Genomic DNA, 12520 nt, shown 5'->3' on the forward strand with positions numbered 1-12520 from the left:
GTCTTTCCACCAGTGAACTTTGAGAAAGTCTAATTTAGTGAACAAGAAATAGGTAAAATGATTCTTTCTGGTATTTAGTAAACTATACAGTGGAGCTGCATAAAAACAATGATGCTTTTCTGAAATCATCAATTATTTAAAATTAAATCTGCTTTAAGTCAAAAGTGATTAAAGGTAATTTCAATCAAAAAGTTTAGCTTCTCATATATATTAGTGTTAAAGCTATAATAATCACCATTACAGCTTGATTTTTTCCTGCACATCAATTTAGACTCTTGTAATGCTGATTATGTAGATATTCTTCCACAAATGGCTTTGTGATAATAAAGAGATTTAAAAATTCTTTATCTTCCTAGTAGGAAATTACTTTACTATAATTATCTTAAAAGATCCACTTGATTACCTCAAAGCATCACTTTTCATGACTTCAAAAACTGTAGGTTATTGACAAACTAAAGAATGTAGCAAACTCTTGCTTTTTCAAAACAGTGGAACTGGGGAAGCTGTAATGTGTTCTGTTGAATTTGTACAGTCTGGGATTGAAAATGTGACTTAATGGGGTTTGTTCCAGGCAGAAAGTCTTCAGTAATATCTGTAATACTTCTTCCTTTGTCCTTGATATCAGAATTTCAGAATACATCATGATTAGGTCAACAAAAGATGCATTTGTCATCTCAGTCCCAGCGAACACTGTTTATTTCAATTAACTGTGGTTTTCCAAGTTATTTTACAAAACATATTCTGTTCTTTACCCTCCTCAGGGGAATAATCACAAAGAAAAACAGCTTGATGTTTTTATAAACACATCAGTGAAATTGAGTATCAAGTGATTTCTATCTTTTCTTCTCCTTCAACTGCCTCCTTGAAACTACTTACTTTTTACAACTTTTAGCTATGAGACCATCTCTAATAATCTGCCTTAATTTCCTTCATGTGTGTTATTGTCCTTTGGATCATATTCGTATCTAAATGTGGAAAAGCTCCTGAAAGTAGAGGCCCTGTGGATAATGTCCACATAAAGTTTAAAACACAAATTGAAAAAATACATATATATTCTTAGCAACTTAAATCATAACTTAAAAAGCAATATGGATTTGAAGCACTACCTGGAGATTTTGTATTCCACGAACAAGCATCCTTTTTATCATCTGTTTCATTAACTTTGAAAAGGATTGTAACTATTACTCTAAGAGCAATAGTATAAAATTCAAAAGGTAAGATTCTTTCTTTCTATGAATAAAGACAAGAGTTGGAGCCGAGGTAAGAAAGCGCCTCCCTGTGATGGAAGCCCATCTGGATCCTTACATCTTACAGAACTACATATGCTCATAGCCTTTGCTATTCATGCTGTATTCCTGTATCAGACAACGCTTTCAGCAATGCCACATAGAGAAACTATAGAGTAAGTCATGATCTTTCCCAAGGATTAAGGGAAATAAACAGTGAAGAAGATAATTGATAAAGAGAAAAGCAATACAAAGATGCAATTAAGGCAGACAAAGATCACAGAAGAAACGAAATTGTACTCCAAAGGAAGAAAGAAAAAGGCCAAGGATGTATAGCATAGCAAAAGGTATGTAAATGCAGTAATGGGGACCCACAAGAAAATGGGGACAGGTAAAACGGTCTAGGCTCATTACAGTGAAGTCTGAGTCAAAATTAGGCATGAGGAATAATGCAGGAAGACCACACAGTTGCTCTTCTCTATTGGTGTAAGACAAGAATCAAAGGAAAGTACAGAATCCACTGGCAATCGAAACCACTCTAAAACAAGCTTCTTTTTAGACCACTCTAACGACAAATCCACACTGGTAAAACAATATGCATTAAAAACAAAGGGATGAAGACCAGTGCTGAAAATGTTTGACATCACAGACAAGGAACACAGTTTCTCGTGATAAGTGCTATGTGTTTCAATTCCAACTACTTTAAAAACAAATTTGCCTATCGTATTTGAAATTTTGTAACTCTAATTTCAATTACTGTACGTTGCTGTTTAATTCACAATGAGAGGATGAGCCAGCATGATTTACCCAAGTGACATAAACTTCTGGAAATCCACAGGAATCTGCAAAATTCACAGAACTGAATACCTAAAATATGAGCGTGAGGCACAGATGTAATACAAAAAACTCAGGAATGCACAGTGCAGCCAGACATAAAATTAGAATTCCAAAACTGAAAACAGAACCAGAACAGCAGTTTGAAAAGTAAACAGTTTCGGAAGCTCCCGTAACAAAGTTGACCATATTCATGTGTGTGTTAGAAGGAATCTGTATTATTAGATTTAGATCCTGCCTGCAGCTATATTGAGAGTACAGGCAGAAAGGAAAGTCAAGAGGGCCATACCATCCCAACACACCGAAAAGAGAAGAAATGGAGCTGCAGGAGCGTGGTACTGCAGCCCATTGCCCATGCCCTCGAGTGGGACCGTGCTGGAAGAAGGCAGGCCGGGACCCCCTGCACACCCCGGGACACGCTGCCGTCAGCAGGATGTCGCACGCTGGGACACGTGCGGTGCCTTTTCCGAACAGCACCAAAGCCAGCTTCATTGCATCGCTTCCATCCTGCGCAGCCAGGCTGATTTCTGCAAGCTGAACCAGCAGCCTTCTGTTCTGCTCTGCTCTGTCCTACCCCGTCACATCCCAGTTAGGCTTTGCCTTACCATTCTGGCCAGAGCATAATTCTTCTTCTGGTCGGTACCACGGTGTGATATCAGCTATGACTCTTGTGGTATATTACATCAGGGGAGTGCACATGGGGAACTGTACAACAGGACTGACAGCAGTGGGGACACCTCTGGCATTTGCTCTGCGGTTGTGAGATTACGTAATGCTGTGATAGTCTGAAGCAGATGTCGCTCGACGACACAGCTCATGTGCTGTCAACAGCTGGACGTTCCAGAACACGAGGCATGTTGAAAAATCGGCGGTGTAATTCTACGTACGGGTATGCATTTGTCTGGGGCAAGAAGACAGGGCAGCCTAGAAAACTGATTAAATATTGCAGTTCTATGTCAGAAAAGTTTGTGGCTAAACTCATTTTGAGCCCAACAAGATAAGGATTCAGCCCTTAATTAAAATAATGAAGATTAAGAACACATTTCCTTATTTTTCCTTGACAGCAGCATGAGCCCAGACCACTTTATGCTTTATTTGAATGGAGAAGCAAAATGTAATTAAAGTTTTAATTAAAATTGATCACAGTCCACAAACCTGAAACGGATAGTGCTGTTCTAACACTGTACTGGAAAACCTTTCAAGTAAACCAATGCTCTTAAATGACCTGTGTTCTTTAAAAAAAAAAAAAAAAAAAAAAAAGGCATTCTGTCAAGTTAAAGGGTAGTGAAAACTGAGCCTGAAAATGTGTCATAGAAACAAACTACTGGTAAGAATGTATTCTGAAAGGGCCAGTGAATAGCTGTTTTACACAGACTGAGCTTCCTCACGTACTTATTTTTCTCTGAATGTAAGGAATCTGTTCCTTATCATATTCCGGTTAGTAAATATGTGCATCTTTTTCTTCTTCATAAAGAGGTGGCAGTACCTCTGAGAGCTGAACTTTCTAATATATGAAGGAAGAGAACGCCTATCCACAGACACGCTCGCTACAAAATATTGCTGAAAATATTTTGCCAGCAGAATTGTTGGGAGAAGTACCTGTATCTCTTGAACACATCTGTTACATTAACATCTTCTGTACAAGAACATGGAATTTATTCATACATTTGGCCTTTCGCTAATTGGCCGAGGCTCTGGCGTGCAAGTAATCACATTTCAGTTTTAATGAAAAGGGCAGGTTTTTTAATTACCCTGTTATCTGCACGCTTTCTTTGTCAGCCGAAAAGCCTGGCGGTGTAGGTAATCGCCGCCCCCCTCCCCCGGCCTTGCTGCGCTGTTTCGGGCGATGCGGGATTTGGGAGCGCGGCTCCCCCCCGCCCCCGGCGGTACCTCCGCAGCGGGCGGGCGCTCCGGCTGCACCGAGGGCTCCGCACGGCCGGGATCGGGATCGGGATCGGGGTCCCCCTCCCCGCCCTAGGAAGGCGGAGAGCCCCGTCCCAGCTCCCAAAAGCCCCCGAGCGGGCTCCTCCAGGGGCGGGGAGGGAGGGTCTGCGGTTGCATAAGATCAAGTCCGTCCCCCCCCCCCCCCCCAAATCTCCGACCGTTTCTCCCCACGTCGGAGGCCGGAGCAGCCAACCCGGGCTGGGACAAGGCAGGGGAGCGCCGGGGGGGGCCGGGGGGGGGGGGAACACACCCCAGCTGAGGAAAGGTTCGTGGGGTTGGGGGCAGGATGCCGAGGGAGTTGGGGGGGACACACCTTGCGGGTGGCTTCGTGCAAGGAGGGGACCGCCCGGCTGCGGGGGGGGGGGGGTGTTCCCCGTTGGGGGGACTCTGGGGGGCTGGGGACACCCCCGGAGGGGAGGAGGACGCCTTGGACTCGCGGTGCCCGGGGGAGTGGGCTGTGCGGGAGGGAAGGCGGTGCGGGAGGGAAGGCGGCGCTGGGGGGGGGGGGGGGGGGCCCTTCCAGCAACCCCCGCTGGAGCCGGCGGCGGGAAGCCCGCCCCGCTCCGCCCGGCGCAGAGCCCCGGTGTCCCGGGGAAGCGTCCCCGCCGCAGCGCCGTGTCCGGCGCGCTCCCCCGGCACCGCGCTACCGGGATCCGGCCCTTCCCCGGAGGGGGCTAAAGAGCCCCTCCCCGGGGGGGGGTAGTAGGGAAGAGGAGGGAGAAGGAGCCCCCCCCGGGGCACCGGCAGGCATGCCCCCCGCGCACACAGCGCACCCCCCCGGGGGCAGACAACTCGCTTTCGAGCGGGGCTTGCGCGCAAAGTTGGGCCGGCCAGGCTGCCCCCCGCCCGCGCTCCTCCCTCCTTCCGCGGCCGCGCAGACCCCCCGCACCCCTCTCCGCTCGGGTCAGCGCGGAAAACGCCTCGCTTTCCCCCACGGCTGCTCACGATGTGCCTTAACCTGCTCCTCCTTTTGTTTTGATCTCTGGGAATTAAATTCTCTCTCCCGTCGCCTCCTTTCCCTCCTCCTCCCGCTTCTCACGCCTTCGTGTGGGAAATGACTCGGATCGCACACCAGCTTTTGTTATCTCCTCCCACCTCCATTTTCACTCCGACCGATGCCCAAGTAAATAGCAGGAGCGCGGCACCTCCACCCCGCACCTCCCCGGAGGGGCGAGGCGAGCGCACCCGCTTGCAAATGCAACCCAAGGCTTACCCTGCAAACACCTCCCAGGTTAAACAGAATAAAATAATAAAGGGGGAAAAGAAAAAAATCTCTTACGGGCAGTAAGAGTATGAATGCGGCGATCGCAAGGATCGGGAGCACTTCTGCCTTCCCAGTGGGTGTGATGACCTTGCGAGGACTGCTCCTGCTCTTCGGTTTCGCACGCTCTTTTTTTTTTTTTTTTTTTTTTTTTTTTTTTCCCCTACTGGAAAAAAATAACGACCTTTTCGCTCTCTCTTTTCAAACGAGCAAGAACGGCAAAGACTTCCACTTTCACCAAAACATTTCCTAAGCGCAAACTGTTAAGCGGCAGATCAGTGCCTCCTTTTGATGTTGTCGGCGCTGGTATCCGGATCGATGCGGGATTCGGTCTCTTAACCTCGCAACAGTTCACGGCAAAGCGCTGCGGACACGCTTTCCCTCCACCTCGCCCGCGAAACAACTCCCGCACACCGAGCCGCCAAGACCAACGGCGCACGTCAACTTTCCCGGTGAGGACGGTCCCCCGAAGCGCCGAGGAGCGGCCGCGCTGACCGCACCGTCCCCGGCAGCCCCCGCCTCAGCCCCCGCCGCCCTCCCCGGGAGGAAAAGCCCCGCGCGGGCCACCCCCAGACCCCGACCCCGACCCCGACCCCGCCGCCCGGCGGGCAGCCCGGCAAAGGTTCCCGCCCGCACCTCGCCCGGCGGGGCGGCTGCCGAGCCCGGAGCTCCGCCGGTTTATCCCCGCGCCGCCGCCGCCGCCGGCGCCCGGGCTGCACTTACAGAGGGCGCCGAGAGCTGTCCGCGCTGCGGAGGAGGGCGCTGGGCCGCGGGGTCCCGCCGGGGTGCTGGGGCCGGAGGGACGGCGGCTCGGTGCGCGCTCGCCCGCCGCTCGCGCCGCAGCTCACTCCGCGCCGCCGCCGCCGCCGCCGCGCGCGCCCCCGCTCCGCCCGCGCGCCGCCGCCGCACTGCAGACCGCCGCCCCGCGCACAGACCCGCGAGCGCCGGCCGCCCCCCGCGCCCACAGCGCGCGCGGCCGCCCGCCGCCGCCGCCGCGGGCGTGAGGGAGAGGGAGCGCGGGCGCGGCGGGTCGAGGCGTCGCCTTGGCGGGGAGGGAGGGCGAAAGGGCGGGAGGGAAGAGGGGAAGCCCCGGGGGCGGGCGGAACGGGGCGGGGGGCCGGGAACCCGTGGGAAGCGCGGGGAGAGGGGGCAGGACCCCCCCTGCGGGGGGCCGGGGCTGCCGCCGCGGCCGCCTCGGCGGGGTGGCCTCGCTGTCACTCCCGCCCGCAGCGTGCCCGGGCGCTGCCGGCCGCCGGCGTCGCCCCCCGCCGTCACGCGTGGCCTTGCCTTGCGGGCCGCGCTTCGGCTGGCGGCCTTCTTATCCGGCGGGTGGGGCCGCCCGTGACCGCCACGCGCCGCGCCGGGCCGGCTGCCCGTGGGTTGGTGGCACTGGTACCCCACGCGCGGAGCCACCTGTAGCCCTCATGCGTGCCTGGAGGCGTCATCTTGCCTCGTAGTAAGCCGCGCGTGGCTCTTTTCCACACGCTTCGTACAGTGGCGTGGAAGTTAATGTGGGGTCGTTCAACTTGTGTAACGTTGTTCAGCCCTTTGATGGGAAATTCAGCTGATCTTGCCCTTCGACATAAAACCCAACTGATGCTGCCCTTCCCTCGCTGTTGTCACTGTCGTCGCAGTAGTTGCTCTTCTGGTAGGAGTAAAGATCAGGGCTCTTTAGACATCGCACAGCGTATAACTAATTGGTAGACCCCTTCTAAGGCAAAGACATAGGTACATGTTGACTTTCATGTGTGGCAGGTTCTGTCACTGACTGTTTACAGTCCGTAAATTAAGCATATTTTAGCATGTCCTAAGCGTAACGCTAGAGAAAGCAGACGGATACGGCGAGGAAGTGAAAGGAGGGCAAAATAATGACTTATACAAAAAAGAGTATCTAAATCAAGCCATGCGCATGAGGGCAAAATAATGACATGTATAAAAAAAGAGTACCTAAATCAAGCCATGCCCATTTCTGTCTTGCCACTCATTATTTCAGAAGAAAGTGAAAATGTGAAGATTGTATAATACATGATAGGCAGTAGTAATTCTTAGTTTATTGTTGAAATGCCCAAAGAATTCAATTATAACACAAAGTGATGTGTTCGGTATTGTACAAATACACGGGAAGCTACAGTATTTTCAGTTTGCTAATGTAGACAATTGAATTCCTAGGTTTTCTTTGTGTGATAAGCAAAAATCACCAATTTTACACCCAGAATTACTTTTTGTGCGTAAGACAATAATTTTAAGATTTTATGGTTTTTTAGGAATTTCCCAGTGCATTCCTCTTCCTCAGTTCGTATTTTGATTTTCTATACATGAAAAAATGCAGCCTGAAAATGCTAAAAATTTAGGTTGATTCCAGACTTAGCACAAACAGTTAGGGGGTGATTCACTTCACTGAGTATCTCTGAAATTCCTGTTTTATTTGTTCTGATTGATTTAAATTATTTTCTGTCATCTTCAGATTTTGCTACCTCATTGCTTGCTTGGCCTGCCAGATCATTAATAATCATCTTTAGCATAATGAACGTTAGAGTGCTGTGGCATCTGCTTGGTAAGTTTTAACCACATTGTTCCCTCATATTTTCTGTCTCTTGTTCAGTTCTTGTTCAGTTCTTTTTGTCTTTTACCATCACAGTGCAACATTAATTCTGTGTGACCTATTTTGATTTGTGTCCATATTGCAGTTACTGCATGCCTTCATCTCGTCTTGGTATCTCTTCTAGGGGCAGCAGGGTAGCTATGGGGGTGCAGAGCTCTGTGTTGGCTGTAAGACCAGGTATTTACTTCGTGTCTTAGCTGGGGTTTGCTGCTGTTTCCTTCTTTTACAACTACTACCGAGGTAACAGTATGTCAGTCAGCTGGTTGAAAGCTAGCTTAGGGTTGTCTGCTGGGTGACGGGCACTTGTAGATGACATGCCTTTCAATATCATTAGGCGTCATCCTTTTCAAAAAGGTGCTGAGCATTTGCTTGCCCTCAGAAAATTACATGTTGAATTTTAAAACTTTGTGGCTAAGGCACATTTAAATAGGACTTTTCATATGTCATAATTTTTTTTCATTGAATTCAGTGGCAGAATTCCCATCTGCTACAAAAAAAGTGTGGATTAAGCAGAAGATACTATGTAGCGTGTTTTCATGTCCAAGCTTCCCTGTCTACATTTAGATAACTCTCTGTAAAATCAGCTTACTTAGGCTGTGTTTTCGAATGCATTTGAAAACATGATGCTCATTCAAAAAAAGAAGCACGCTAAGGTATTATTCTAGAAAACTTTGGCTTTTTTTTTCATGTACTACATCACAGTAACAATGCAATACAAAATCCCATTTGAAAAGTAAATATGCATATAAAACCTCCCCATTTGTAGTATTACTGCTTAGTCCAAAATGTCCACGAAGGAGCTTCGTTTTGCTGTAAATCAACAATTTAATAAATGTTGCCTATTAAACCATGCATGGAGTTATCATTAAAAAGGTAATAATGACATTATCAACAGCTGTGCTATGATGACAAGTCTTACACTGTGCTGTCCTACACCGTATGCAATCGCTAAACACTTTTGTAAGCTGGGTGTAAAAGTTTACCAGTTCAGACCGTTGGCATTTTCAGCCACTTAACATTAATTTTTAATCTAAGTAATTGATAGTATTGTATTTTAGACTGTGGAGAATTAGATCCACTGCACTTGTTTATCATATAGATAATTGTAGGATTTTTCCTTTCTTGCTATACAGTTCTTTGGATTTTGAAAATGAAACTACTTGTTGCCATTTAGCAACTTTAAGTGGTTTTTGAAGCTAAAGAACAGATTGCTCATAATGGAGCTACAGCAATTTAAACAAAGCCAGGATGTGACCCAAAGTTTTCTATTTAGTGTATGGGTTTTATTTTAGCATCAGAATGAACAGTGTAAATATAAGAATTCTTAGCTTATGAATGAATAGCACAAAAATGTACATACATGCTCCTTTTGCAGTCCGCCATGGCTTACATGGGTATCCTTTAGGTTTTGCTTATGCCTTTGAAAGAAGCCAGGCGATGCCTGAAGCCTCTGATCTTGTCAAGGGAGATAGATAGGCATCTGCACAGGGAAATTCAAAATCTAATGAAATCGAGGATCTTCCTCTCCTTTTTTCTCTCCCTTCTTTGCTCCAGAGTAGAGAATTCAGTGTTAAAAGACACAGTAGTCTCTGAGAGGAGTCACTATTTCAGCAGGTGGCTTACTGGTAATGAGATTTTTTTTTTTTTTTTTTAGCATGACCTCCTGTTTTACAGACACCAATTTAATTGGAGAATAACATTTCAGGGATTGCATTTTCCCCTCTCCCTTTTATGCTCAATACTTGCTAAGAAAATATTTGCATATATATTTTACAAGAATCAACAGCAGAATAAATATAATGAGAAGGAATTTGAGTCTGTATCTACATCTATAGCTGTATACTTTATGTTCTGCCAGGCCTTTTGAAGGAATGACTTCCTTTCTCCCTTCTGTGTTCCCTTCATGCAGTTTCTGCACGCTGAAATATACTTGTCTGTTATGTGGGGAACTGAAAGCAGCAATGCGGCTGCAAGGATTGGCAGAAGGGAACTGCTTCAAGGCTCTATGATTAAATGAAGCTGCTGCAACACGCTGCAGTTGGAAAAGGGTGAGATTCTTGATACTCAACAGCAAACAACGAGTGTGACAGATTATCAGTTTCAAAATGACAGTAGATTGTCTTGCTTCTTTAATGTGCTATATATAATTATATTAAAATTACATTTTTATGTATATGTATTATCTTTCACATTCATCTCTCATTCATTTTTAAATAATGCCCCTAAGAATATAGATAAAATGTACTTTACTAATAAATCCAATTTTTCTTCTTTATGAAATGTAATGATGTTATGTATGCAGATCACTTTTGTATGTGTCAAACCAAATAATTTATAACTCAGTCTTTTTATTAATGAGATTATTTATTGGTCTTCAATTTCTCAGGCTCACGGAATGAAATGTAAAGGAAATACCATTCATGTAACATCATCTCTGATGTTGTATAATACAGTCACAACTGGGGAGTACATGCAATGCCTAACTTTAGATACCTAAATTTGATAGCTAAATTTTTTGCCTATTTCCTTGCATTGCCTCTGGTGTCAATGAAAATGAAGAGAAGCCCTGACAAGGTGATTCAGACCGGGAACCTGGCTACCAAGAGTCAAGAAAAAATGTATTTATGTTTAGACACCTAAATGAAGTGTCTAAAGCTAAATGGCACGAGCCCAGGTTCCGCCCCAGTAGGCCGTTTACCACAGAAGCTGTTCCAGTTGTTGTTCTTAAGTGAGGCATTTGCTCAAGTGGAAGTAAAAGGTTGACGTTCTGGACCTGAGAAATATAAGCTTCAGGTAAATAATGGGTGTTTAGAAGGATAGGAATGACAAAACTTAGAAGCATTTAATTTTCTATGAATGTCCTAAACATAGCATCATGCTTTCCTCTGCCATTTAGCTCAAGGCAGAACTCTTACATATACAAAATAATTCCTGTGAAGTCAAAATGATCATGCAGTCTTGAGCTGTTCCAAGAGGGCTTTGTTTGCTTATTTGATCCACGAGTGATTGTCCTTAGCTAAAATATTGCAATAGTGACATGTAAAAAATTGGAAGGCAGCTATAGAAATAATAGTAAATAATAAAGGAAATAAAAATAAGGGAAAAGTCCACAAATTACAGATAGGTTAGCAGATTTATTAATAATGAAATACTTCATTGTACCAACACACATCAAAACAAGCAAGATGCTACCTAACGTTTTTTTGGACACCAGATTATCTTAGTCTGTTCGGTTGCATTTTTGTTATTATTTTTATTACCAATGTTTGTTGTTCAGTTCTGTATGATTAATAATACACTTCTGTGCTGTGATATGAATGTAGTTTCTACTAAAAAATGGCGGGTAGGGTAGAAGGAGAATAAAGGTTGCAGGAGGACTGTTTACTTGCTTATGGACAAAATGTACTCAAATCTTGGTGGACATGTAGGTAGGTATCTTTTTATAATTAAACTGCACTGTGAGACACGATGACTTCTCATAACAGTCTTTATTTCAGAAGTAATACTTTTTAATATAATTTGGTTTGAGAAAACAGCAGTGAATCAGCACTCTTGGACTATAATCGCAAAAGCAGGATGTACTGCTAAGAGTGGAGATACATCTCAGAAAGTAGGCTACTGGACATAAAATAAGTTCAAAACCAACAGACAGAAGTGCTCATCAAAGAAAAGAGATGTTAAACAAAACATTGAAAAATTATTTCATAATTCTGTTTGCAATGAAATCCTTCCATCTGTAATACTAAGTCATCTTTTTCTATATCTATTAACCCCTAAAATAAATGCCAGTCCTCTACACATACCTTTCTAATTGCCAACATCTCTATTTGTCAAAATCATGCTGCTGCTTCTCTCCCCAAAATACATTGCACAGCATCGAGTCTGGTACCTGGTATCAGAGATGTCAGCTTAAGAAAAGCTTATCAAAAGCAAAGCAGGTACACATTGTTTCTTTCACGAGAACACCTCCCCTTCTAGTAGTTTCAAGTTTAGGAACCTGCAGAGCTGGAGCATACATTTGGATCAGGATACTTAACAGGCGCTGATGAGCTTCTTAGTCATGAATTTATCATTTTTAAGTAATCTATATCTGTGGTTTCTGTAACTTCCTATTGCAATGAGTTCCACAGTTAACTATGCTTCAGATATGTGAAAAAAATATTCACCCGTACCATTAATATAGAACCTGTTTTTCACATTCAGTGGTGAAAAATGTAGTGCCACACTGAAAACAAGCTGTGCGATATCAGCACATTAATTTGAAGTAACTTTGAAAATACAAATCTATAAATATTTATTAAAATACATATTATAAAAATATAAGAAATATTAATACTAGCTAACTGTACTGATTTTCATTCTTTTCTATCTGATAAAAAGGAGAAAGAAAACAACCACTTTTTAAGCTTGTAAACAGGTATCCTGTAGCATATCGCATCACCATGTGTGCTTGCTGCAGAATTCAAGGGCCTTCCCCCAAAGTCAGACCTCAGGGAGCACCTGGAGTATGCATGTACTGATGGATTATTATATTTGTTGGGGAAGGTGAAGAGGGGTGGTGTTCAGAACCTGCCTTCTAAAACTCTTAAGAGCTTGAAAACCCTTTATCTGTGAGAACCATCCTAGGTGGTTTAGCCCTACTTCGGATACTGT

At 45.1% G+C, this 12520-nt stretch overlaps 1 protein-coding gene and 1 long non-coding RNA gene across 9 annotated transcripts in view; one reads left to right on the top strand and one right to left on the bottom strand.

Annotated features, from left to right (window-relative positions):
• The window catches only part of VSNL1 (visinin like 1), a 93589-nt gene extending 87444 nt beyond the window's left edge, over positions 1–6145 (bottom strand). For 2 of the 8 annotated variants that reach the window (XM_030036854.1, XM_030036852.1), the window contains exon 1: positions 5989–6145. The gene's annotated coding sequence lies outside the window, so the exon portion shown is untranslated. Of the gene's footprint in view, positions 1–4893; positions 4913–4962; positions 4984–5283; positions 5422–5901; positions 5921–5988 lie in introns of those variants that run through there. The other 6 variants (XM_030036860.1, XM_030036853.1, XM_030036859.1 and 3 more) reach the window with 6 other exon arrangements.
• LOC115350846 lies at positions 5542–11336 on the top strand. Its single transcript, XR_003926637.1, has 3 exons — positions 5542–5717; positions 7730–7819; positions 9777–11336. It is a non-coding gene; the product is annotated as an uncharacterized LOC115350846 (long non-coding RNA).
• The last annotated feature ends 1184 nt before the right edge of the window (positions 11337–12520 follow it).

Source organism: Aquila chrysaetos, chromosome 15 (assembly GCF_900496995.4).
Source record: "Aquila chrysaetos chrysaetos chromosome 15, bAquChr1.4, whole genome shotgun sequence".
Classification (NCBI taxonomy): Eukaryota; Metazoa; Chordata; class Aves; order Accipitriformes; family Accipitridae; genus Aquila; species Aquila chrysaetos.